This window comes from Falco peregrinus, chromosome 9 (genome assembly GCF_023634155.1).
Source record: "Falco peregrinus isolate bFalPer1 chromosome 9, bFalPer1.pri, whole genome shotgun sequence".
Lineage (NCBI taxonomy): Eukaryota > Metazoa > Chordata > Aves > Falconiformes > Falconidae > Falco > Falco peregrinus.
In genome coordinates, this window is record NC_073729.1 from 13,291,599 (window position 1) to 13,319,379 (window position 27,781).

The window sequence follows — 27,781 nt, forward strand, 5'->3', positions numbered from 1 at the left end:
TGCGCCATGGTCCTCACCAAGCTTAAAAAAAGGAAGGAAAACAAAAAGGGCAGCAGCATAGGCAGCAGCCTCAGCCCCTGAGAAGTGCTGCGGGGCACCAAATGAGCAGCTGGCAAAGCATCACCTTTGCTCCTGTGGTGACAGTGCAGGGACATGGTGGGTCCCCAGGCAGAGCAAGGGGCTGGGTGCACAGGCAGGAGGAGCATGCCAGCACCAGGGCTGTGCACGGGAGGCAGCGGGGCAGGCGGCTGCACAAGGACACGGGTGGGAGGCTCTGTCCTCCATGGGATGGTAATTAGCACAGTGGGTTTTCTTATAATTGGGATCATTTGTTCTCCCAGTTTTTCTCCTGCAAACTGATTTCATGCCAGAGGGAAGCTGTGTGACTCACACCTTGCCATGCCAATTAGCTGATAAACATCAAATGTAAACAAAGATGGCCTAATTAAGACTAGTCACCCAACCTCTACATGCATCTTGTCAAAATCCCACCAGCCTTTTGCATCCAGACTTATTTTCTTGTTTGCTGGGACTAAATTAGCAGCTTTGCACAAGAACCACTTATCTTTGAAAGGAGCTTAGAGCAGGTAATAAGGAAAATTGGGAGCCAGCCACGAAAGCAGTGTCACCCCCTCCATCCTGGCAGGGATAGCCAGGGCGAGCACTGTCCCTGAGCCCCACTCCCGGGATGAGGGCAGGGATTTGTCCGCCACTGGGTAATGACGGGGGCTGGTGTCAGACCCAGCAGCCACATCTTGGGGTATTGACTCAATTTGTCTTCCTGAGTGCTGCTATCTGCACATGAAGTCTGCAATGTGCGTACCTCCTGCTGCTCTCACCTGCTGTGAAAATTCATCAATCAGAGCCCATCGCTTACCATGGGCCCGTCCCCCCCGGCTCACAGCCCGGGGAGTTATTTTCACTTTGGAGCAGAGGTGTACGACAGCAACACATCCCAGCAGCAGCATTTCACACCCACTTCACACCGGAGCAAAGGATCACACAGGTGAGCTGTGGCAGAGAAACAAGCCCACAGAGGAAGCTTTATTCCAGGAGGTATCCTAATGAAATGCATAGGATTCTTTCATGGCAATATATATAAAAAAAGCAGGAACAGATTTCAGTGGGTCATGTGGACCATCCCTCTGCCCCTAGAGAAGATCCCCTGGGTCCCTGCAGCTCCTGTGGCTCATCCCAGCAGCCTGTCCTCATGTCTCCTGGGCCTTACCATCAAGGAAGGCTTGCTTCAGGTTTGAACTGAAGCTCTTTGCTGCACACTAAACCCATTTGCTTCTGTCCTATGCAGGATGAATACAGAGAGCAAGTCCTCTTCCCTTTTGTGACCACCTTTAACATACTTGAAAGTGGTTATAATCTCTTCCTCCCCAGCACCTGTTGCAGCACTAGCAAAACTAGCTGGCTTTTACCACCCCATACCAGGTTAACTTCAATAAGTAGTTCCCACACCTTGCCCCAGCACAGCCACCAATCCCCCACAAGGTTTCAGAAGTTCATCTACTGTCCATGCTGTTGCTTCATCCTCTTCAGGCCAGTCCACCCTATCCTTGCCACTGCTGTGTCTGGATTCTTCCTTCTTCAGGCTCCTCATCCAGCCAGCCTCTCCTCATCCAGCCAGCCTCTCCTCATCCAGCCAGCCTCTCCTCATCCAGCCAGCCTCTCCTCATCCAGCCCCCTTCTCTCTGCTTCTCCCAGGGCCTCTCCTTGTCTCTCCCACATCCAGGGCACTCTCTCTCCTCCCTCTGCTTCTTCCGGGTCTCTCTTCATCCAGTGCTCCTCTTCCATACCCCTTAGAGCTATTTAACTACTAGCAGGAACCAGCCACAGCTGCACATTACCCACGTCAGCCAACCCACCACCCCTGAAGCCAGCCCACAGCTGTATATTATCAATGCTAATTAACCTGCCTTCATTCCTCTGCAATTCCTCTACAAGCACCTCCTCCTTTTTTAAGCCCAGCAACCCCAGGTCATTCCTCTGTTCCTCATAAGCTGTATTTTCCAGGTCTTTCATCATTTCCACTGCTCACCTCTGAAGCCTCTCCGGGCATCTCTGTTGCTCCTGAAGTGCAGCATCCAACTGGGAGCGTGGCATTTGCCTGGCTGTGCTGGGGCTTCACCCCATCCCAGGATGCAACACCTTGGTCCCTCCTGCATTGCACCTTGCTTCTTCCAGCCCCACATGGTCCTCCTGAATGCCATCCCACCTCCCTGCATCCACTGGTCCTCTTTACCTTGGGTCATCGGAGACTGTAATTGGGTATTATCAGTTCCACTCTCCAGGGAGGAATGACAATTTAACCCTGGCTGGTCGCAAGATGACATCCTCAAGTCCACCTCACTGCCAGTTTGAAACAGCACTGAATCAGCTGTGACTGCCTTGCTGCCGCTGTGATTTTGCAGCATCTCTTGCACTAGCTTCAGCCCAACCATGTCGCCCAACCTTCTTGAACTGAATAAAAACTGGAGGCAGGGGTACATCCGCCTCTTCTCTCTACATGACAGGATTTCCCCTGTCATAACTGGAGTGATTTAACATGGTCTGTTCCCTACAAATTCCCGTTGGTCACTACCCCCCTGGGTGTTTACAAATAGCTTTATGATTATTTGCTGCAGCACTTTCCTGGGGTTGAAATTGGGTTGCCTTGTCTAAAACTCACCGGTGCCCCTTTTTGCAGCCTAAAGGTCCCCTACAAGCCCTCGGTGAAAACCACTAATGGCTCTGAACCCGCTTCAGGCCCTTTGCTAACCATCCCAGGCAGCTGGGGAATAACCTCACACGTGTGTCAATGAGAGTGATAAAACACTGTTGATATTTTCCTGTTTCCCACAAAAGATTACAGGAAATAACTTTGAGAATTTACCTGTTCTGGTTTAGTCTGACAGAACTGATGTCTTATTCATCCACACTTGAGAAAGGGACCTACCTCCCTGAAAGGGGGAGCAATTGGTTGTGGCTTACACCCACTGGTGGGTACCCACCTTTCTCATGGCCAGTTACGCAGTTTATGTCAGCATCTCTGTAAACGATAAGGAAAGATGAAGGAATGCAGGGAAGGCAGACATAGTGCAACTGCAAAGGGTGGCCAGTCACAGCTGGTGTCAGGGGTGTTTCCGTCCCAGCCCCCTCTCAGGAGATGTTCCAGCAACAAGCACGGACTCTCCCCACTAGTCTGTCCAGGTTTGGGAAGTGGGACTGGGTGGATCAGCTCTCTATAAAGAGGGTATGGAAAGCATATCTTTTCACACAACGAATAGGTATAATTCTGGTGTCATTTATTTAAAGAACCTTACAGCCAAACCCTCAAATCTGTCTTGCAAATTATCCAAATGCTGAGCACCACTTTCCAGCGAGGGCAGGAAGGATGCACTGGTACCTGGCTGGAGAAGTGAGCAAAGAAGCTTCACACCCAACTGCTGTTGTCCTGACGCATGCAAACGTACAAAAATCAAGGGCAGAAATACAGTCTGCGCTACAAGTGTGGGTGTATGCACAGCTCACGTCAGCACAGATGTACTTACAGCACAGAAGTGAAGGCGTGAAGCTATCCCAACTGTTTTAATGGATAAATCATCCAATACGTAGTAACAGCACAGTTTTGCAGCTGTTCAACAGTGCGGTGGGGTTCTGGGGAAGACAGTTCACAACAGTGCGTAAAGCAGGCGCCTGTTGGTGGTGCATCAGGAAGTTTTTTATCTTTCATAAACTTGCTATTGTCTAAAAACATTTTGAAAAGAGCTTACCAGCTAATCAGCAAAGTAACATAATTATGCCAGATGACAAAACATTTAGCGTGTGTGAGTTTCTCCGCTGGCAGGGCTCAAAACAACATGTAGCCTCATAACTTTTAAATTCCAGTCAGATCCCGCACGCTCTCCCCACTGGCCTCCAGCTGACTCATCCTTTTCAGAATATTTCTTTTCATTACTGTGTCTGTAGGCTGCACATCCCAGAGCCGGAGCCAGATCAAGCTGGTACTAGCCAGTATGGTGAACCAGCGTTTCTCTGTGGTGGTCTCATCAACTTCTGCTGAATTTCAGCTTTCACTGAAAGGAAAGGGAAAAACAAATCAAGCACTCTAGGAATGAGGAGCAAGCTTTGTGGCTGTGGCCCCATGGAGGGCCACTTCACCGGCATGGCAGGGAAAGAAAAACAACGGGAAAGCGTGACTGACCCACAGAGGGGACCTGTGGCAGGTCCCGATGGCAGCGTCACCCATGGGAGCTGCTGGTGCCTGCTTCATTGCCACCCGCACCCCTGGGGCATGTGGCATGGGGATGCTGGAGGGGAGATGACCCGCACACAGTTACGAATCAGGCTGCTGCAAGAGTGAAGCAACCTGGTGCAAACCCCACACCATGCCCCTGCCCTGGGGTCCCACGGGAGGGGGAGCCCCTCGGGCACATCAGTGCCTGTCTCCGTGAGGCTGCTGTCCCTGTGCCTGCCCTGCCCGGCACAGCCGCTCCGCGCCAAGCAGCCCTTTCTCTGCGTGAGAACCAAAAGGAAAACAATGCTCGTCAGCCAGAAAAGCACCATGTAAGTAGAAATGGAAGATTTCCAGTTCATAAAGAGCTACCAGTGAGCATTTTCAAAGCGGCATTAAAGAACACTTTGAAGTACAGCCCGTGAGTTCAAAAAATGCATTTGGGGGATAAATCCATATCTTGTTCCAAAGATACAAACTAAGTTTCATTTTACTAAATATAGACATGTAAGGCACAGCAAAATTAATCAAAACTCTCAATCATATCTCCCAAAGACATGTGTTGTGACAGGAGACCAGTAACCCCATGAAAAAAAAGGCTCAGTATTCCAGTACTTACACGCACGAGTTACCTCCGTAGTGTAAGCACAGCCACTGGATCAAACACTTGCGGGATTACACCCCTCGCGCTGGCAGCTTACACCAGGTCACTCGGCAGGATCTTTCCCACCAGGCAGTGGCTCACCCTCCGGCCAGGCTCCTGGCACCTCCTCCGTGCTGATGGTGAGTCTCCAGGGCTTAGCTTTTCCACCACCAGAGATCAAGTAGAAAAGTAACATTAAAAAAAAAAAAAAAAGAAAAAAAAAGAAGCTTTATTGATTCGGGTATACGAAATGATCCCCTCTGCAGCACGTTTTACACTAAGCCTCCAAATCTGACATCTCTTTGAAAGCCCTCTTAATATATCCAATTATAGATTTTCAGCAACTTTGTGGAATGTCGGCTTTCCTGGCGACTGACCCCGGAAAACACCATTGAAATCAGGAGGGATTTTGCTATTGAGCTCAGTGGGGGAGGATCAGGTCCTACATAATTTTATTGTCAGCAATGATGACCTCTCTTCACAAATGAAGAATACCCATCCTGAACCATGGCCTTCGGAACCTAAACCATTTATTTTTATAGCTGGATCCTTCCCCAAGTGGGATATTTTGTGCATGGTTAACTTATCCCAGGGCTTTAAATGCTTGCCAAGTGGCTTTAATAGCAGGATGTTGTTTAAAAAGATTGGGAAGGATTGTGGGCAGTAATAGAGATAATTGCCAAGGAGAGATAAATGAATCTTCAATCTCAAACCAACTTGGCTTTATCATTGGGTCAGGAGGGAAGATCCAGAAAAATCCCCTGTCTAAGACTAAATACGTAATGATAGTTTGGGATTTAGGGAAGTTGGCAGCTGTCAAGATTTTTTGATAAAAACAACTTTTGAGGCTTAATACAGGTTTGCAATTCCATATAAAGTCATGAAAGCCCCTTTTCACTCCAGGGATTTGGAATCATGAAATAAAAAAGCTGGAGGTGATTTTCTGGGAGAGGAGCAGACAGCAAGTGACATCCTGAACTGAGAGTTTTGCAGGCTGCACTGGGGTAGGGAAACCGGTGTGCGAAGGGGCTGAGCGCAGAGCCAAGCAGGTAAGGAGCGTTTTGCAGGACAATGGACATCTGCAAGGGGATGGGTGCCCCTCAGATGCCCCTTGACTACCCCTCGACCACCCCTCAGCCACTCCTCCACTGCCCCTTGGTCCCTGGAGCAGCTGGGAGAGGGCAGCGCATGCCAGACCCAAAGCTTTCCTTTCTGCTTTGCACATAGCAAAGAGAGCATAACCTGGACATAGTCAAGCGTATTTATTTATTTATTCATTCATCAGGGAGGGGAGGAGGTGGAAAGCTAACCATTTTAATGAGAAATTATCTTACCTTCCCATGCAGAATAAGGTACTGCATGACACAGCGACTTTTTGGGCCAAGCTATTTAAAACTGAGTTGCCGAATAAAGACTGCTGAAAAAGAAAAAAAACAAGAACTGACTTTATTCAGGTCTCCCCTGCTAGGATTTGGGTGGTTTGAGTGGAGTTTCAGCTTTTCTCCTTCTGTGACCTCCTCTTCTCCCTTGTCTGCTATCAGACAGTGCCTGGAGCAGCAGGACCCTTGCTGCTCTCTGCCGTCCAAGCCCCCTGGGGTGACTTCTGCAAACGCTCGTGAGGCTTTTAAAAGAGTGCGGAAAGGCACTTTAGAGAGAGATGAGTTCTTTTTCAGCAAAAGCCTTACCCAGCTGAGATGGGGGACAACTTCTGAGATGTACTCAGTGGAAGTGGAACACTCACAGGACTTTCATGAGAATGGAAAAGGCATTTTAGTGAATTACAACTTATTTTTCAGCAAAGAGCTTTTCCAGCTCAGGGTGGGCCTTTCTTCAGTTATCTTCTTACCAAGCTGTTATTTTCTCCTTTCTAGATCCTACATTCTCAGCTACAAGAAATAACAAGGAGGAAACCCAGAAGCACTGTCCGGGAGGAGGCCTGACAAAATTTTCTCTTTATGGGAAAAGGAAAGCGTGACCCATCTTTCCAAAATTAATATTAAAAAAAAAAAGGCATTAAAAAACAAGCTGTGAAATAAAACTGGGGCAAGCATATCCCAGAACATGGGGGGGGGGGGGGGGGGGGGGGGGGCGGAAATCCCCTGCCAGTGAGCCCAGCTCCATGTTAGCCAGAAGGAGAGCCTTCCCAGTGGCGTGTGAATTACATCCCATTCCCAGCTCAGGGATCTGCCCTCCCCGGCTGGCTGAGCCCCCGTGGGGAAGGGGCACAGCCTCCCGGCCGGCCGGGCCATCAGCTGAACTCGCCACTGCCTCGGGCTCCTCTTCACAGCCCGCTTGCCTTTAATATTGACATGCTCACACTTGGCGGTATTATTCGGAGCTTTGGGTCTGATGATCATATTTATATGGCTGACACCCAGACCTACTTGCCTATTCCTGCGGATTCCCGTGAAGTGCTGTCATGGCTTATTACCTGTCTATCTGCCTTCAAGCCTGGGTGACTTTTAATTTTTTGAAGCTTAATGCTGGGAAAACAGAATCACTTCAGATTGGTTCAGTTCACCTCCTGGATGTACGGATTTATGATGTAGAATACCATATCACAGACAGCTCACGAGCTGATTTCACTGCTAAGCTCTTAAAAATGGCCTGACTTGATCTGAAATAAACCTTTTCAGAAGCGTAGCAGCAAAAGGAGAGAAGGGAGAATGTCTTCATCGGATTTCAGAAACTTCTGCAGGTTTTGCTCCATGTTGCTTGTCAGGCTGAGGAGCCCTTGTTCATGCCTCAGTCTAATCCAGAGTTGTGTAGCGTAGCTCAGTGATAATTGGAAACTCTTCTCACTCCAGCATTTTCAGCTGTTGTAAAAGTCTGCAGCTAATGTCATAACAAGAATTAAACTGTCTCATCATATTACACCCGTCTTAGCTGACTTCACTGGCTATTAAGGTGACAGCGCATTGATTTAAAATTTGTGTTAATTGTTTACCCCTTCTTGCAGAGGCTTTCTTGGGGTTTTCGTAGCGACCTGCAGGCTTTCTGTAGCTGTAGATTATCTTTGCCTTCAGCTTTATATGGACTTACAAAAAAAATCCTCTTTGTCTGAATCACACCATGTAATACCTCCCGCCCGTGGATTTCTTTGGCACATATATTCCCTGTATGGGTCACTTTTAAAAACAAGCTCGTGGGGAGGGCATGGCTGGCTTTGATATTAGAAGATTTTAAGAGGGGTTTTTCCCTCTCTGGTTTTTATTTGTATTTGCTGCTTTCAGTTTTTCTGCCTACTAATAGCAGGGTGGTTGTTTTAGATAAACGTATTCCCTCTGCCTACAAAACCTTTCATGTCATAGGTTTAACGAAGTGGCTTGTGCTACTCCCCAAAACAGACCTTACAGCCTATCATTCACAGGCTTCCACTTTTGGGTTGAATAAATTGGTATCCTTGTAAGCCCGGGGTAACAAACTTTTTACCTAGAGTTGAGAATGAAAATTGCTTTGTGCCATATGGTCTGTCTCTGGCACAAATTGAGCATCACCTCAAGGGGGGTTTGGCACGCTCGGTGATTGCAAGGCTGGTAAATAGGGGATGTTTTCCTTTTTTTCCATCTTCTAGCTCTCCCAACCCATAAACAATGTATTTCTCCACAGATACTCAAAAAAAGTCCTTTCTTGTCTTCAAAACTACGAGTTTTATTCATGCTCTTCATTGAGGGTTGAAGCATTTCTCACCTTCTGCTCCACTTTGCTGTGTTTTCTCTCCCTGGAATGATTATTGAATGGGAAATGGGAAGATGTCAACTTGTCTAACAAAAAAATCTTCTCATTTAGGGGAAATAAGCAAGTAAACAAGTACGTAATAAATATTTATTTGTGAGTTTAAAATCCCATTAAAATCACAAACTGTTTTTTGTCCTGGATGTCAGGGACTTTGGAGCAGCCCTCGGGCTTGTTCTTGGGATGTGACCTTAGATAATGGACGTCTTCCTAAGGAGACCCACTCTGCCTTCCCTGGGCAAGAAGTGCTAATCGTTTACCCAGCCCTTCCCTCACCCCATCTCCCACTAGGTCCTTTTTCGCTTTTTAGTAAAAAAAAATGAGCTTGTGCATGAGCTGCAATCGGATTTTAAAATTCTCTAGCGGCCAGTACATTTTACGCAGTTTATAGCTTGTAAACTTGATTGTGAATTGCAAAATTATTCCTGGTTATTTGAGTTCCCAGCATTTATTCCTGGGGAAAAGCAAAGCCTCCCAACCGTCATTAGAGAGCACTTCATTAGAAAAAAAAACATTCACTATTTATATTTTGAGCTGAAAAGTGCCACTCACTTGTATGAATAAAGCATGTGCTTTCCCAGGCTGCTGCTGGCTGTCCCCTGCACACCAGCGGCCTCAGCCAGCTCCGGCACCCACGCATGGCAGAGCCCCGAAAACAGAGAGGGATTTGCTGTAACAGCTCCAGCAACAAGCATAGCTGCTGGATGGTGCTGAGGGCTGCTGCGTGCCCTCGCCGTCAGCACGGTGCCATAAGGTAGTCTGGATTTAATGTGAACCTTCATGGCTTGGTGTGCAAGCCCCGCACTTTAAACCCGTGTGTTTCTCTCCCGGTTTGATGAACTTCTTTCCCTTTGATGTTCATCTGGAGTTTAAACGTGATAAAATGCACACAATGGTTAGACTGTGGAAGAGAACAAGGTGCTGGGGAGCACAATACAGTGCATTATCCGTCATCTCCCCTGTGCCGCTCGTTTGGTAGGCGGCGGCAAGGGCTGCAGTGGGAGAGAACCAGGGTGACATCCCGGGCGTGCTGGGCTCCTGCCGGCTCCTGCCACAGCCACAGCCCGAGCTGGGCTCATGGCATGGGATCGGGCACAGCCAGCCCCCAGGAAAGCCTCACTGGTGCCAGCACCCGGCACCCAGCCCTCATCTGCAGCCGTGACATTGCAGGGCTGTATTGCAGTCCCAGGGTCCCAGACTGGAGCATTGTCCCCAAAGGCCTCCTCTGGCCTGAGGGAGCGACAGCCGGCCTCAGCCGGTGGCACTACATGGGCAGGATGTGTCCCAGCTCCCTTGCTACACATCAACATCCCACATCAGCATCCCATGTCAGCATCTCCCATGTCTCCCCCACCTCTATCGAGGGAAGGTGGAAGTTTGAGGATGCCCCTCCTGCCCCGAGGCACTGGGATGCTCCCAGCACAGGGCACTGCTCCAGCACAAGCGCCAGCTTCCTGCCCAGCTGCCGGTGCCCCTGGCTCTGGTGGGTTCCCAGGAGCCAGGTGGCACTTGCTGCTGTCTGGGGGCTCCCAGGGCCAGGCTTTTCTGTGAGCAGCTCAATTTTCCTTCAGAGATACATTTCCAATGCATCTGACTGGGGAGGAAACCTCAAGAAGTAGGCGACAGGGGGAACCCCTAAATGTGCTATTTTTATAGTCTTTCCATGATTTTAAGAAAGGGCACCAACGAACCATTTCAGAAGGCAAGACAGGGCAGCAGCACCGTGGCTGGTCTAGACAGCGTCATGTCCATGGGCCAGCACTCACCTGCGCCTGTTGCCCCCTGCCCAGACCCTCTGCCCATTGGAACCAGCACCTCATGGCCTAAATCTCCTTATGAATTATTTGTCCCTATTAATTCCAGGAGCCATGCACTTGTGCTGCAGCTGGGGACACCTCCAGATAGCTGGTGCCAGTGCCACCTGCCTGGATGCCACCTTGCCACGGTGCCCTGCGGTTCCCAGGAGCTCCCAGGCTGCTCCCTGGTGCCTGCCAGGGCCGGCAGACCCAGGCGACCCGGTGACAGCCCTGTGACTCAGGTATCGCCCTTGCCCCCCGCAGCCCCAGCCCTGCTACTGGGCACTTGCTGCTCTCCACCACTTCACAGCACACGCCAGCCTAGGTCACATCTCGGGACATGCCAGCTTGGGTCACATCACAGCAGATGCCACACCTGGTCACATCTCAGGACATGCCAATTTGGGTCACATCACAGCAGATGCCACACCTGGTCACATCTCAGGACATGCCCTCCCCAGTCACACCCTGTCCCTGCAGCAGGCAGCACCGCGAGGCTGGGCTGTGGTCCCCACACCCTCCCAGGCTGGGCAAGCTCCCAGTGCCACCTGGCACCCCGGACCCCGTGGAAGCTATCACAATCCCCAACCCCTGCAGGTGGGCACGGTACATTGTTGGGGTAATTGTGTGCAGCACCCGCGCAGTAAGGCCATTTCTGTGAGCCTCCCCATAGCATTTGGTAGCCTGGATGGGCAACAAGCCCCAGGCACCTTTTTCTGGGGATGGCTGAGGCGGCTCTGGCTGTCCAAGCACAGTTCTGCCATTCAGGATGGGGATCACAAGGACACGCGTCTGTCCTGCCTGACCCACCCCCTGTCTGCAGACAACCCCCTGTGCAAAATAAGGGCAGAGTCCTAACGAACCTATACATAATCTCATCTCTCCTTAGATGGCCTCTGCCACCAACAGCTGTCTCTGAACTGTGTCTTTAGAAGAAAATTGTAGTTAGATCCTCTGCAGATATCACTTCTTACCTGAGAACAGGTTTGAGGGGGTTTAAGCATTCATTTACTTGCAGAGTTTGGGGATCACACATTTTCTGTAATTTTGCTGGGATTTTTAACCTTATCTTACGACATCTGTACTCGCTGCTGGTCTGACCTACTTAGTGAAGTCAAAGACACTGGAGATTAAACAGAGTGATCCAGTTCAGTGCATACTTATAATTTCAAGGTCCTGAGAGATTTTTTTAGTGTCTAGTAGTCATTTCTTGCTATTCAAAGACTAATTGTAACTTTGCATTAAAAAAAAAAAAATCTGATTTGCAAAACAAAATCATGTGTTTGCCTGAGAGGGTAAAATTTATAAGCCCAAATAACAGAGCTGCACATGAAATGTGTACAAGGATTTTTAACAATTATTAACCTTATTAGCTTATTAACCAATGCTAATACCTGCCGGTGTAGACCATGATGCTGTACAGTCCCGGTAAAATTTAGCTTAACTGTGGTGAAATAGTCTTTTTTTTTTTTTTTTCAGGAATGCTTTCCACTGTGTCCCCATTTCAAACCCAGAAAGCAAACAAGTTGTAGCAGACTTTCTCTTGCAAAATGAATTTTTTAAGCTCTGCTGCATTTTGCTGAAGTGTAAGAAATTTAAATAAAAGTGATCCTAAAGTTAAGAAGCTGGCTTCAGGGCAGAGACTAGTGGGGATTTCTGTGAGTACATTTGCTCTTCATAAAGTTGGAGGTGTGGGTAGGTTTTCTTGTTGCCAGAGGAAATCATTCATGAGCCTAAGACCTTCCAAGAGTGCCTCCCTTTCCTATTGCACTGTGCAGCTAATATTCTGGTAATATTTTGCAGATACAAGTGAAAATAGGAAATCACTTTACAATTTTGTGACAGCATCTGGGCTTTTCCTTCTATTCTATTACTATATATATATATATATATGTATGTGTGTGTGTGTGTGTGTGTGTGTGTGTGTGTGTATATGTCAAGCTACCCATCCAGGGGTAGGGGCACAACGCTTCTGAAAATCAGGCACAAGAGTTTCAAGCACGTCCTGGGCACTGAACATCTACGAACAACTTCTTGCCTTGACAAAAAAATGCCTGGGGTGTAGCAGTGTGTTTTCCTGGTATTTGATGCTTTGGTTTGTGCTTGGGAGAGTATGGCATTTAACACCACGTTTTTCTGGCTTTTAATCCGTATTATGAACCTATCACCAATGAGACTTCCAAAATTATTACATGACCATGACCATGGCACTAATGTTTGCAAAGCAGTTGCTGTCTGTGTAATATTTTTCTGTATTTTTACTGCTTATGTGCAAGCTGCAAGATATTTTTTGCTACATCTGCTCTGCACTGAAGCACCCTGTATAAACTGCTGTTAATACTCAGCGGGTTTATGCTGCCGTGTGGGAACTTGCACGTCTAGTTTCCATGACCCCTTCAGACACAGGCGCAGACCTGCTCTGCCACAATACCAGCTCTCTGTTTACATGAGGACATTTGCAGATACATTTTGCTGGGTGATAAAATATAATTTAAAACGTGCAAAATTATTGCATGCAGTGTTTTATTCCTAAAGGTAAAATCCACTTAGTAAAACTCCTACTGAGATTTGTGCTCAAAAATGCATTTCTGCAGTTTTATCAATGAATTTCCGCAGGTGATTGATTTCTAGGTGGCTGAATAGTGGTTAAAAGCAGAGTACACACAATCAACATAAATTACTAGTATTAAGCAAAAGCCAGATACTGGGAGAGTCTTTATTACTTTGGAGTATCTCATATCAGTAAAATAAAATTGTTTCATGTAACATGAGACAAAAGTCATTTGCAAAACAGCATATCAAACCTGAGTCCAATTTACTTCTAAGTTCTGTAATACAAGGGCGGCTTTGCCCTGTTGTTACTATAATCACACCTTCATTAAATGCGATACACAAAGATTTTTTTAACCAAAAATCAGTCACAACCATGGATGCCACTTTATAATTAAGGTGCAGGTCCCTGAGCCTGCAAGGATTCAGGCGGAGCCTTAACCCTGCGTACAGCAAGAAACTCAGGATTCATCCCAGAGTCTCAGGCTGAGATGGGTGGGCAGCACCTCATCTCCAAACCAAACCTACTGCATCTGCGGGACGCGTGAAGAAGTGCCAGCCTGGGGTGTGGGCGGGTGGGCTGTACGTGGCTTAGAGCTCACTGAAGTCTCTGCATTTGTTCCTTTTGAATCCATTCTCCCTGCAAGGATTTGGAGCTCGGGAAAGTTTTCTGCGTTTTAGGGGAAGCACAAATCGCACAAATTGGAGCTGGCTTATGTAGCTGCCCCCTCCTGCTAAACAGCATATTTCTGTCTGTATTTGACTGCGTTTTTCTACCCCATCTCCTTCTGCCCTGCAGAATCTGTCAGTATCGGGTTTCCTTTCATTAAAGTTTCTTCTCTCTTAACATCCATTCTTCCTCATAGATATTTCCTTACCACTGCTTTTTTCAGTGGTTTGGTTTGATTCAAACTGGAACTCCTAGGGTGGCATGTAGAAGCAATGAATTTGTTTATACCTATTTACTATAAAGCACACTATTTCTATTAGCTTTGCTCATTGGATAATATTTTTAGGGAAAATGTAACACTCCTTTAATTTTAGATCATTTTTCTATCTTGCTTCAGGCATAGGCTCCAAGAGATGTGCATGTAACATAGATGCTTCATTTACTCCTCCAAATATGCAAAGAACACAGCTATGTGCAATAAACATTGCTAAGGGCATGGCTGAAGACAAGAAAAAAAAATCAATGGTAAAGCTGCTGCAAATTCCTTATTAATCGAAGAATTTCAACACCTACTGATGTGCCTGAGCCTCCACACGCAGTCATGAATTTAAGAGCCTGGGACGTACAATTATTCATGAACGCGAGCTGTGTGTTTGTGCACAAACTGTACAGCAGATTTTTGAAACAACCATCTGAGGGTGTTATGGCTTAGTCAAAATCTGAGAGCAAAGGGGAGATTTTTGTTTAAATAGGGGGATTCAGAATGTGACTCAGAGAGAAATCATGCAGGATACTGAGACTTCATGAAAAACCCTTAGAAAAAACGCATTGTTGTCTGGAAAACCTGGACATCCGCATGCAAAATCTGCAAAATTTTCAATATCTGAGTCATATCTCCTTCCTTTTACCTGCAGTATCGTGGGTTGGGTAAAACACTGCAGTGAAGCACTGAGCAGCAGACAGGGAAAGGGGAGGGCAATGCCTAAACTTCCATCGGCCTCAGAGAAACTAAGCTTTCCCCCGTGCAGCTTTAGTCTCTGGTTTTCACATCTAGCTGTAAATCTGGCTTTGGGCTATGATGCACACTTCTGCCAGATGTGGTTAGTGTTAATCACATATTATTTAGATCAATATGGATCTCTGTTTGATGCATGTAGCAATTGCTCACTGCTCTGTATTCTCTAACTCTTTGTATTTAACAATATCGGTTATAAAAAGCAATTTATACCCAGGTCACAAACCCCTTTACTCCCCAAAACTCCACTGTTACTGGTAATGCAAAGTCCTACTGCTCATAAAATAAAAAATATTACAGTCCTGATTTTTCTTTTAATGTCCTAATAGTCCAACTGATTTCCCTGTTCATGGGATTTTTCACATCACACCATTTAGTATTAACTGGACATGTGTAGCTGGAGAAATCAGCAATGAAACAGCAGCATCACATATTGGAGATGAACACCTCCAGGAAAGGCTCTGTCTCCCTGTCCACATGCAGATATGCTTAGTGTGTCTCTCCATCCCAGTGCTTGGATCAGAAATGTATGGTTGTTATTGTAAAAACTTACGTAGCACAGAGATGTCGCAACCAAATGTATGCTCAGACATGTCGCAGGAGGTAGCAGCAATTTACAGCCACATCAAATGCCATGGCTTTGGCTTCCTTAAGAAGTATTTCACACACCAGAAAAAGTAATTACCGTTCCATTGTGCCTTTCCACATGGTGTTCTGAAACGCCTGGCTAAAATGAAGCAAACTATCAATACTGTATCTGTTGCAGATGAGACATCTACAAATACGGATCAGTGTAATCCAGTCATTGATTTTAGGATTCTCAGCCCTCCAAGGACTGTGACAAATCTATGCATTGTCCCTGAGTGATGGGGTTTGCTTTGGGATTTCTGATTTCATTGGGGAAACCGTGTAAAAGCTAATGTCAGCAGAGAGTGCTCTGCTGCTGCCCAGCTGGGGCGGCTCAGGACCACAGCTGGGTCCTTCCAACCCCGGCTGTGGTGCACACCACTATCAATAGCCAGGTAGGTGTACTGCCCACAAATTAAGTACAGGCAGACCAGCAACGTTTTCTTGTTTAAGACAAGCAAAGGAGAACTGTTGCAATATTTGTGAAAGTTCCTGTTTTACCTTGTTTTGGAATCCACTTGTACTGTGCAAGTGTACGTAGCATTCCTGATGGGATTTGGTGAGGTGGTGGTGCGGGGGAAGCATTTGGGTCTCAGTGGAAATCAGTAAATCCTAATGGTCATACAGAAAAAAAATTGTCTTGCTGCACCTTTATCTGGAGCTTGCATGTATAGTGTTATCCCTTTGACATACTCGCCCTGTAACAGATCCTACACAGATAAATGTGTCCTTGTAACAAAAAGAAATACTCTCTTTCTGAAATACCCAGAAAAGTGAGGGGCCATGTCTATAGGTTTGTGAATGCACACACAGAGTCCTGCCGACATACACGCTTACACAATGTTTTATGTAACTGAACTTCAATGCAATGCAAATGTTTACAAGAAATGGTTTGCAACTCTTTGGCTAAGGACAAATGAATAATTTGCTACAGAAAGCAGGGAAACTGCTTTCACAAACTTTTCCATTTTAAATTAATCAGGAAAAGTAAAAATGTGTGAAGAAATGTTCAGATTTCAGCTAATCTTTGAGATCAAATACACACACCGAGGAGGAGAAAAGCCAGGTAACAGATACATGCTGGAATGAGGAGGAATTCCCACCAGCACCCTGGATATTGTCCCCAGGCACTGTTCCTATCATTCCAAACACCACAGCAGCTTCAGGTTTTCCCCACTTACTCCAAGATGATTATATCAATATCTATTATTTCTTTACCCAAATTGTAACCTGTTCCCAGGCTAAACTGGAATGAACGCTCCGGCAGAGGCACAGAACGGGCAGTTTTCCAGTCTCCACGTAAAGCCTGCAATATCCAGCACGCTATGGATGAAGCTGGTACCACTGGGCAAGGTATACCCAGAATACAGTGCCTAACATAAACGTCTAACAGGGACTGAACTCCAAGATATTACACCTTAAAAACATGACAACCCTATGCCCAGGAAAGTAATTGCCAGCACTTTCTGAAAGTGTTAAATTTGCTTCTCTTAGTTTCTCACTCTTTGTTTGCTAGGATGGTTGAGACAATCTGTCTTTAAAACTGGATAAAAGCTGCAATAATCTATCTATATGCATGTTTAAAAACATGGCTTCACACAGTGCATGACAGCCTGGCAGAAGGATTTTCTGATCACTTGGACAAACCTGCAGAGCTGGGTTTGCCACTGTGAATTGTGCGGAGACGTTCCCAACTCACAAGCCTCCACAGGCAATGTCAGCTCAGAGAAACTCCAAAGAACGTGCTCTCGGTGCCGAAAAAGGCTGACATTATTGCATCTACTCTACACCTCTGAAACTGCTAGTTTATGCAACATCATTACTGCATGAAATACGATTCACACGTGAATAGCGATCGCGGCTGTGAGATACACTGTTAAAGACGCAGACTCTTCCACATGCTTCGGCTGCTGCCTGCTTTCAACCCCTACCCAACCCACTAGGCAGACCCCCAGAACCAGGGAATTCATACATAAGACTGTACATTCTCCACACTAAATAGCTATAAGAGCACTCAGTTTTCAAGAGAAAGCTCAATTTTAGACAACAATAGAAAAAAACTATGTGCTTAGTATTGATCATGAAGGAAGAATAGAAATAAAACCTGCAGTCTTCAGTTATTGATATAAACACCATCACGTGCTATGCGAGCTGTGATTTCAGCCTAGTGACCACATCACATGGACCTGGGAATCTGTCCATCACGCCAGCGAGCTTTGGATCAGAGTTGTGAAAGCCAGAGCTGTATATATGGCGTTAAATTTGTGTCTGGTGAGTCTTGCAACTCAAAGAAAAGCACGCCTCGCTTACTTGCTATGTAAACAAGTACAGACCACGTCACCAAAAAGGGTCTGAGATTTACCCAGCAGAGCAGTGAAACATCTGTAGTCTTCCATATATTTCACAAAGAAACATTTGCCTGGTAGCACGTTTCATTGTTTCTGAACAGTGACACATGGAGCCATAGGCAGAGCAATCAAATCACAAAGAAATTAAGTATTGTAGAAATCGATATTATATTACTGTATGTTCTGTATATGACATAAATCCATTTTATATCTAGTTTTGTTAATATATATTTATATTCTACACAGAATATAAATATAGGGTATACATATAGATATTAATCTATTTAAGTAAATCTCTATTCTACATCAAATTTGATTTAAAAGCATTATTGCAATTTGGGGCAAAAGCTCTTGTTTGCTGATACACAAAGACATAAAAAACATTTCTATAAATAAGCAGCATGAACTTTCCAGGAGGATCTGTAATCTTATATTGACTAGTTGCGTTAGGTTTTCCTGGGTAGCATATGCAATTTTCACAGGAACACTATTTTTAAACCTGAAATTATTCTGCATTTCTGATCTGGAATTTTGTCATCAAGGTCACTTGTAGAAAGTGCAAAATGATAGCAATATACAGGCCTAAAATTTGAACAAATAGAGGAGTGGGTGCTCATTTTAAAAGAAAGTGAGAGTGTAGGAGTGGTAATGTATTGCACACTGTATCTGTGTAACCATACCTCCTGACACTTGGCAATCATAAATTACAGTATTACTGGAAACCCAGAGCCAGCTGATTAAAAGGCATTTGAAGAGATCTGGCCAAATAACTACCTTCCTGACACCAGGGCCCTGAGAAGCCGAGAGGATCTGCTCGTGTTTCTCCACCGCCTGTAAGACGAAATCCAGAAATGGGTAAGAAAATGGGTTAGATGCTTACAGGGGCTAGCACTCCTCGGAAGGAAAAAAACGTGCCACTATTAACAGAGGGTGTGTGAAAGTGTGAATGTATAGCTGGGGTCAGGTGCAAGGGGTGTGCGTGTGTGTTAATCTGTCTTTGGGTTGTGCTGCGGCGTCTTCTGGGCCTGAGAGCAGCTGGGCCAGGTCCCATCGTGCTCAGCTGAGCAGAGGCACACTGGAAATCAAGCCTGAGCCAGGACGGGGACAGCACCACCATTTGTGCCTACGTGTGCGAGAGGGAAGCCAGCAGCACGATACGACCCTGCACGCATTTGGTCTGAGCACTCGGGGTGCCCGAGCCCAGGTCCCACAGCCAGTACAGTCACGGGGGGTGCAGGTGCAAGTGGTTGCAGGCAAAATGGGGGAACTCTGAGCAACCTTGTACCCAAAGCCTCCTGCATCCGATTTCACCTCCAAGAAACACCAAAGGCATCACAGACTGTCACGGCTTGAAGGGGAGACAGCCTCACACACACCCTCCCATCAAGGTTCTGGCTGGATTTTTATGGTGCTTTTCCCACAGAGGTGGAGCTGGGAGAGGGGAAGACGAAATGTCCCAACTTAATTTCTTTTTAATGGTCTGATGGAGCGTCTGACATGTGAATCCTCACTGTCCCTGCTCTCCAGCTTGACTTCAATGACTGCTTTTAACAAACAGCCTCCCCCAGACAGGGAATTTCTGTTACCTTGCCCAAACCTGCTCAAATACTTTGCGCTCCCAGTTATACATCTAGCACAGGATTTTGGCAAAAAGCGCGAGAGGCGCATACTTTGAACTGCGGGTAGACTTAAAAACAGCCCCTTGATCGTCAATGATGTCTTTATCCATTGAACCAGAACTGGGTTTCATAAAGCCTTACGCCCGTAATTTCTTGATCTCCTCCCGACGTGCCAGCCAGCCCCTGCAAACCAGGTCATTTTACAAGAGTTCATACGCCTGTATTATGCCCTGCAATATGCATTATAAGTAGCTTATCGGGAACCATCGGTGACCACAGATTAGCAGGGCAATATTCCCTCTGGAAATCTTTGAGCCTGCACTGCCTTCCCTCATTACAGAAGCTATCGGGTCCGCATTGCTTTGCATCCACTCACCAAGGGGGCTTTACATTAACTCTACTCGGGGCTTTGGAGTTTTGCCTCTGAGCGGATCATGGGCAAAGCAGGATGCTCATTTCCAGCGCCTGGCGAGGAAGGAGAGCCTGGCCGCAGTTCCCCGGGTACCCCAGCATGACCAGGCCGGGGGGGCTGCAGCCGAGTGCACCCAGTGCAGGGGCTTTGCTCCTTGTGACTCCTGCCCAGTGCACAAGTCCTAACTGGGAGTTGAAAGCCTGTCCCCTCCTAAGCTTCAGGCGTAAATTTCAGAGGCTCCAACGTTTGATAATTAACAAGTTCTGTCGTTCCCCTCACTGTTGCACTAGCTGTGGTATTTTTAAAGCTTTTATTAAAAATTAATTTCTTTATTTTGTTGGAGACCCATCACTTGGTCACGTGGCTCCCTGTCATGTTTCTATCCTTCCTACTCATATTCGAGTTATGCCATCAAGCTAATATATTGTGACTGCTCTTCTCTCTTGTGACAAAGCCTTGCAGCTGCCTCCAAATCAATAGATGTCAAAGAAATATGAAAACAATCATGACAGAGAACTTAAATCCTGGCTAGAGTCTGCATAATAAAAAATGTGCTTCTGTTCTCAAGGCAGCGGATTAATTTATCCTAAAGTTTAGTCAAATTTTATTCCGGTACCTTTTTCCCAGCAGATAGAGCTACATCTGTTGGGTTTGTAATGTAATTTGTAATTACTGCCCTTCATGTGGTCCAATGCCTTGAACCATCTTTAATTAAAAGCATAATTAAGGGAAGATCTAAAGGAAGACAATTACCAGATGGTCTTTTTTTTAGAAACAGTTAGTTGCATTGAGGATGTATCCTGGTCCATTTCTGACTTGGATTAAAAGGCAGGCTGCCTCCTGCACAATCTGCGAGGCGTGAGGCTGAAAAGGGGCTCAGGCATCCCAGGCAGCACCATGGCCAATAACTGTGAGGAAGGTTGTGGGGGGTCCGGGGGAGGGACCCCAGGGACCTTGGGGCAGAGGGTCGACCTGGCTCCATCTCATTTCCCAGGGCAGGTGAGCCCTGCCACCCTCCTCCAGCCCAAAGCTCTGGCCAAACCCACCCCAGCCAAGACCCCCACCATCACTGGGGACACCCTACAGCTTCCAGGAGGCATTTTCCTGGTGAAAATAGTAATTAATAGTAATAGTAATTGTGATAGTAATAATGCTAGTAATAAATACTGATAGTAAGAGTGATAGTGATGACAATGATAACGATAATAATAACAACAACAACAATAATAATTATGAGGATGGAGGGGCTGAGCACCAGAACAGCTTCCAAAAATGAATTGTTGCTGCTGCCCTGGGTGGGACAGACCCTGGTGGCGGGGGACACACACCATGCCTGCCCAGCCTTTGCTCATCACAGCCTGAGCAAAGGTTTCGGCTAACCTCCCCCTCCCATAGACACCCCTGCCTCACTGGAGTTAGTTTTGGGGTCCCTCCCTGCCTTTTGGTGTACTCTCCTTCCAGAAGAGACCCCAGCCCACACCTGGAAGTTTCAGAGAAGACCATTATTCAAAGGAGAAAGGGTGGGAGGGGATGGGAGATAACCCCGAAAATATGAATAATGCAACGAAGTGCAGAATTATGTGTGAGCACAAAATTTCTAGGGGAAGTTGGGCATAAAAAAAGGATAAAGAAAAAAAAAAGGAAACCTCGAGCAGTGGTGTAATGTAAATTAAATTTTTGCTGTATTACTAAGATTTCATTATTTGATTGTTCCTACTCAAAGTAAGACAGCAATGAATTGTAATCATTTCAATTATCTTCAAGATAGTTTCTTTAGGACACAAGTTGTCAAAGATATAAAAAAGTACATTCTTGCTGCTCCATGGGTCCATTTTCCAGACGGTTTGTCGTTCTTGCTGCATGATTTAGCCGGGGCTTTTTTGCATACTCCGGCTCTCCCACACGCCCTCCGCGGGGGCGCGGACCCGGTCCCTCCCGGCGCGGACGGGCCGCGCAGGGCTCCGCACCCGCGGAGCCAGCGGGGTGACCCTGCCCAGCGCCCGCATCGCGTCCTCCGTAATTAACTTGGCACGGGAGGGTTTGGGTGGGTGGGTGGATTTACCCTCTTTCCCTCTTATTTTTGCGGCTCCCCCCTCCCCGGGATGTTTCCTGGCCTATTGCTCTGACACAGAGAAACGCGGGGCGGGCGGCCCCGCACCTCGCCTGGCCGCGGGGCACCCTGGCAGGATGCGGCCCCGGCCCCGCAGCCCTACAAACACTGTTTTCTCCCTGCTGATCCCGGCTGATTTGCAAGTGAGAGCTGATCTCCACCGGGAAGGCGCTTAGGTCTCTTTAAGCGCAAACCAAATAACATTTAAATGCCTTTTTACTGCCGAGGCATTATTTATTTAAGTGGCCGTCGGAAATCACAGCAACGCGGGTCCCCGTTCCTCCCGGAATATTGTCCCTGCCCATTTATTAGAGCCACTGGTTTAAAAGAGGCTCTCTCCGAATAAAAGAGCGAGTTTGTCCCCATTATTCATATCTAGGGAGTCCCAGGCCTTTAGTACATTAAAAAAGCTTCCAAAGGACAATTCGCCATCCACAGATATTATATTTGTGTAATGTCCTTTTGTCGAAGCTTTTAACACCTTCTTATAACGAATCATTTGTTCTTTTCTTTTTAATTTTGATAGACAATTAGCCATCAAATATACACCAGTTGACTGTAACCGAGCATTAAACTAGCCTTTATTTAACGCTAATTTAGCATAGCTGCTTTGTTTAACTTTGCCATACAAGAACCAGGTTTTGTAGCAAAAAATAGGTGTAATTTTATGTGGGGCTTCATTTCTTTTGGCCCTCTACACAGCAAGCCTTCTCCTCTTTGTAATCCATTCTGCTGGGCAGAAACACCATCACGGAGTGCCTAGCACCTGGAGTCTGGAAAAAATTAGCATTGATATAGATTTAGTTGAAATGTAATCTCTTAAATCTGTCCAAGATTCGGGGAGATAATTACACTTTCACTGAATTGCCAGGGGTCAGCGTCTCTGTGGACCTGAGGAGTTGATTTACTAACAATAGTGTTACATAAAAAATGGTGTTTGAGATTATAATGTTAATAGATGCAGTCACTAGGGAAAGCAGGCAGGCTACAACTAATTCGATGGAACTTGGGTTTTGCTTTACAAGGATTCAAATCACTTGCAGCATTTAATTTAGAAGAATGAGTTCGGCAGTAATTACAGCAAATGGAAAGGTCGCCTTGGAATATTAGTTATTTTTTCCCAAGTTGGGACTCGGGGTTTTGGGGGGGAGGGTCCTTTTCCCCTGCCCCCGGCGATGGCCGGGAGAGCCGCGCTGCTGCAGCCCCGCACTTTTGCCACTCGCCACCTCGGACCCGGCAGAAGCCCGCTCAGGCAAAAGAAACGGGGATGGAAAATACTGGTGTAAGCGCTGGAGTTGCCCCTCGAATGGGACCCGACAGTTCTCAGGGAAAGTCGGGGTCGCCTTCTGCTCCCGGGGGATGCTCGCCGGGCCGGGCCAGGTCAGCATCTCCTCGGGCACAGCGCACCACGTCCTGGGTGCCAGCGCTCGGCGCTTTCGTTGGCATTTTGGGGGGTGGCGACGGGAGCGGGACTGGACGGGGGGCCGTGTCCGCGCCCACCTAAGCCGCGCAGCGGGAAGGGCAGAGCCACCCAGCAGTGACCCGGCGGGGACCAGGCGCCCCGCACCCGGACACTGGCCCACCTGGCGGGGCGCGCTGCCCGCCTGGGCAACCTGCAGACCCCAGCCCAGACCCGAGGCCCGGTACCACCGTGTGCCCCCCGCAGGGCGCGTCCCCCTCTCCGGCAGGACCGCGCCCTTACCCTGCGGGGACACCCGGGCCACGAGCGGCTGTGAGGAGCCGAGGGACGGCGCCGCCCCCGGGGGAGCGGGGCTGGTGCCGGGCGTGGGTCCCGGTCCCGGCCCTGGCCCCTGCAGGGGGGTCCCGCGGAGGCTGCCTCCCCCCCGCTCCAGGAGGGGCCCCTGCAAACCCGGCGGGCGGCGGGAGCGCGGAGCCCGGCGGCGGCAGCGCTGCGCGGGCGCGGAGGAGCGCAGCATCCTGCTGCGCCGCATCCATCCCCGCCGCCAAGTGCCGCCGGGAGCCATAAATCCAAATCAATCTCCTACGGGACGCGCCGCCGCCGAGCGCGTTCCGCAGCCCGGGCCGAGGGGACGGCGGTGGTTCCCGGGAAGCCCGGCCCGCCGCGGGGGGATGCGCTACCTGTGCCGGCCCCCCCCGGCGCCGCGGACAAAGGCGGCCGGGAGCGGCCCCGCCGGCTCGCCCCACCGGCCGGCCCCGCTGCCCCGGGGGAGCCGGCCCCGCGGGCAGGGTCGGCGGAGCGGCTCCCGGGGCGGCTGCGGGGCGTCGTCCCCGCGGCCGCGGCTCCGGTGGGCTTCGGCAGCCGGGGCAACCCCGGCGCGCAGCCTCCCACGGCCCCCGACGCCCTCCGTCCCTGCCTGTTTATGTTTTAAGTCCACCCGATCTTATATGTAACAGCAATATATATGTTAATTGAAAACTTCTGAATTTAAAAAGGTTGTGACAAGTTATAATTTGTCTTGTCAATGTCTGGAATCCTTGTTTAGCTCTTTAGTTGTGGCTGCTGTTCGTGCCTGTCAGATAACAGCTTGCCTAACGCGCTGCCTTCCTCTCTTATGGCACGGAAATGACAAATGTGCTGTTTTATCCATACAATTTATTTCATTATTGTTGCCAGCACGAAGCATCACAATCAATCATAAGGAAGTCCAGTTGGCAGGTGTCAATCTTGGTATGTTTTTGTACGTCTCAGTCTATATTTAATCCAATTACAAGGGTCATGGAGTAAGTGCAAATCCCCTTGTTACAACTCACATCTTATTCAAGATTTAAAGTAAAAAGTCAACTTGATCACATGGGCGCTTTGGGGGACCTCCGATACCTTTTGATATGTCGTATCCCCCCGCTCCCAAATTATGCAGAGATAGCGTTTTATTAAAGAGTTATCGCAGGTCGGTTGGGGTTTGGGGATTTTTTTTTTCCCTGAGTGTTTGTGTGCAAATGAAGTATCTTGTTATTTTGCTAAAGAAGAGGGAGGCTTTAATGATGGGAGATCTTTCCGCTCATTGCCCTTTCAAATACAATTGTAGATCGAACTCAGCCTTGTCACGTTGAGGAAAAGTGAATTTCTAACATCCAGGACGTGCCTGTCGACTTTCAGCGAATTGCATCCAATCACCCCCAGGGAATTCAGCTAATGTCTCAGTCTAAACCGGGATGAGGGGAGAAAAACAAATCAAACATTGTCCGGAGTCACGCTTATTATGAAAATGTTTTAAAGGATAGAGAAGGAAAATAATTCAAGACAGCCCAGAATAAAGTTTTAGACAAATTAATAGCATTAGGAGTCATCGGGAGAAAAAAATGGAGAGAGAAAGCCCAGCTACAAAGTTAAGGTATAAAGAAATGATTTATAGCTATACGGTTCTTTTTTAAGCAAGAAGGTTTGTTGGCTTTGAGTTGCTTTTTTTTTTTTTATCCTGCTTTTTTTTTATGAGAAAACAAGGTGACGGCATTGAAAATAATAGTCTTATTATACAGTCGGCTACAGCGGGATTCTTCACAAGGGGAAATGTTATCTTTCTGCTAAATTTCTGTCTTTAGGACGCTTCAGTTCACAGAAGTTTCTTGCAGCATCTTAAATTCAACCCCCCAAAAGACACACTCCCGCACGCTAATCCCTCTTGTTACAACAAGTTTCAGGCTCGCCAGGGTCCTCAAAGCGGGGTGCCCCTGTCAGCCTGCTCAACCCGCTCTTGGCGGATGCTCAGGAGAAGGCTGGATGCAACCGTTTACCAAGTTGCAGGAGAGCCTCTCAGGCTGCCATCCCCACAACAGCCGGCAAGCTCCCAGAACTTTATATGGCAACATACGAAAAGCCATTTCAATAATAACTCAGGTATTTTTTATTCGAAGAGATGGAGCTATTCAGTTTCTATCAAACTGCAAGAGCGGCTGAACCGACAGGACGAGAGGATTAAAAAAAAATAATAATAACAACAAACAAAACCAAAACAAAACAGGAGCAAAATTGTATTTCTGCACCAAGGTTTAAACGCAATCCTGGGGGCAAAAGATAAATGTTAGACAAGCAAAGAAACGTGTCGGGGAAATAAAATGAAAGTATTTAAAAACACGTACCTTGGACAAGGGCAAAAAATCCCAGCTAAAATGCTAGTCAAGTGCCTCTTTCCTTGAAAGCCAAAACCACGTTTCTATCGCAATATTTTTCCTGTTCTAGAGAGTTTCCTCTGGTTTTTACCGTTTATTGTAGCCAGTCTTGGACTCTGCAGCCTGTGCAATGCCACAGTAAACAAATTGTTCTGATGTGCTTATTATTATTGCTCAAGTTCTGCTTGGATAGAGAATTAAAGCTCATTATTACAGTGTGTGTTGAGAATTGCTCAATCTATGTGAACACGGGGGTTTGGGGCATCCTCGGGAAAAAAAAAAAATCATACCACACAACACCAACCCCACAACTTCCTATCGTGGTGTAAATCAAATATGTATAATGCTTATAAATTTGTAACACGTTGCCGTGACCCTACTCCTACCCCCTGCCCTGCGCTGCGGCGCCCGCGCCGAGCCCGGCTCCCCTCCGCGCTGCACCGCGGAGCCGCCTCCCTCCTCTGCGGCCCAGGTGACGGCTGCGGACCCGACGGTGACAGAAGGAAAAAATAACGGGGACACACACAGATCGGGGAGTGGGGGCGTCTTTCCCCCCGGGACCGCTCCCTGCCCGAGCCGCCCCGGCGGGGCGCGGGCGCTGTCCGCACGGCTGCGCGACGGGGGGTGCCCGCTGCGCGCCCCGCCGCCCCCGCCTGCGCGCGCCGGGGGGTGACACGGGGCCGCTCCGGGGGCGCCCCCGCGGCGGGGCGGCCCGAGCCAGCGCCCGGCGGGCAGAGCCGGCCCGGCCCGGCCGCCCCCGCAGTGCTTTGCAGCCCTCCCTCCCCAACCCCCCACCCCCCATCCTTTCCTATTATTTTTATTTTCTTTTTTTTTTTTTTTTAAAGCCTCTGCGGCGATCTTACAGCCAAATACGGATTCTGCTCCCGGCGCTCCCCCACCTTCCTGCCTCGCTTCCCTCTCTCCTTTTTTTTTTTTTTTAGGAGATAAAAAGGCAAACAGAGAGCGCTCTGGCGCTGGCGAGGGGACTGTTTGCCTGCCTCCGCCGAGGCCTGGCCAAGCAGACTTGGCTTCACGCCTGAGCAGTTTCTGGAGAGCGGCGCGCTGGAGAGCAGGGGAGGCAGCACCTGGCCCTGCTTTAGGAGCCATCTCCTTTTATTGACAGCCAGATAAGCAGGCGGGAGCCGTGGTGTTTCCAACGCTTCCCTGGAGGACTCTGCCGGGTTGCAGGGAGCCGCAAGCCCCTTAATGGCAGCGGCTCCAAACGCTCCGCGAAACCCCTTCCTGGCAGCGCCGCCGGGCCCCCGCCGCCGGGGCCGCCCCCCCCGGGGCCGTCGCTACCTGCCAAAGCGCGGGACTTACGCGGGGCCGCGTGAGGGGAAAGGGTCACCTGGGATGGCAGCTCCAGGCCCCCCGCCCCGCAAAGCCGGAGCAGGGGCCGTGCTGGCGGCCTCCCCCAGTACCCCGCAAAGCCCTCTCCGCCCCCCGTCAAAGCCTGTTCTGAAGTTGCTGGCAGCCCCCGCCCCAGCCCAGGCAGGCGGCAGGTTCATGAAACATTTAAGTGCAGTTCAATAAAACTATCGGCTGGCGCGGGGGGGAGGGGGCTCTTCGCTGATAAATTATTTACCCTGACAAGTGTGTGCAAATAACGGCCTCCCCCCCGCCCGCTCTAATGGGAGGGGGTGCGGATGGGGAGAGCAGGGAGCCGGGGCACCCGCAGGGCTTGTGGCGGGGCAGCCCACGCGTGTCCGGGGCACGCCGCGTCCTGCCCTCTCTGCTTCTCGCAAGGGCCAGCACCCCGTTCCGCCAGGAGCGCTGCGGGTGGGCTGGGGCGGCCACAGCGCTTCCGAGGAGCCGCAGGGCTGGGCCGGGTTGTGGGGGCTTCTGTCTACCCACGCACGGCTGTCCTCGCTCGGAGGAGGCTCCGCAGGGCACGAAGCCAAACCTCAGCCTACACCTTGGCCCGGGAGGCCGGGGACGGGCCCGG

General features: G+C 48.6%; 1 long non-coding RNA gene across 3 annotated transcripts; it reads right to left on the bottom strand.

Annotated features, from left to right (window-relative positions):
- Positions 1 to 1,699: 1,699 nt before the first annotated feature.
- LOC114011316 (uncharacterized) lies at positions 1,700 to 25,995 on the bottom strand. Of its 3 annotated transcripts, none has more exons than XR_003553167.2 (4): positions 25,807 to 25,995; positions 6,200 to 6,279; positions 4,842 to 5,024; positions 1,700 to 4,064 (listed from the first exon to the last, which is right to left on the bottom strand). It is a non-coding gene; the product is annotated as an uncharacterized LOC114011316 (long non-coding RNA). The 3 variants fall into 3 exon arrangements; XR_003553166.2 differs by having other exon boundaries at positions 6,200 to 6,282; positions 25,807 to 25,994; XR_008748877.1 differs by lacking the exon at positions 6,200 to 6,279 and having other exon boundaries at positions 25,807 to 25,993.
- Between the last annotated feature and the right edge of the window lie 1,786 nt (positions 25,996 to 27,781).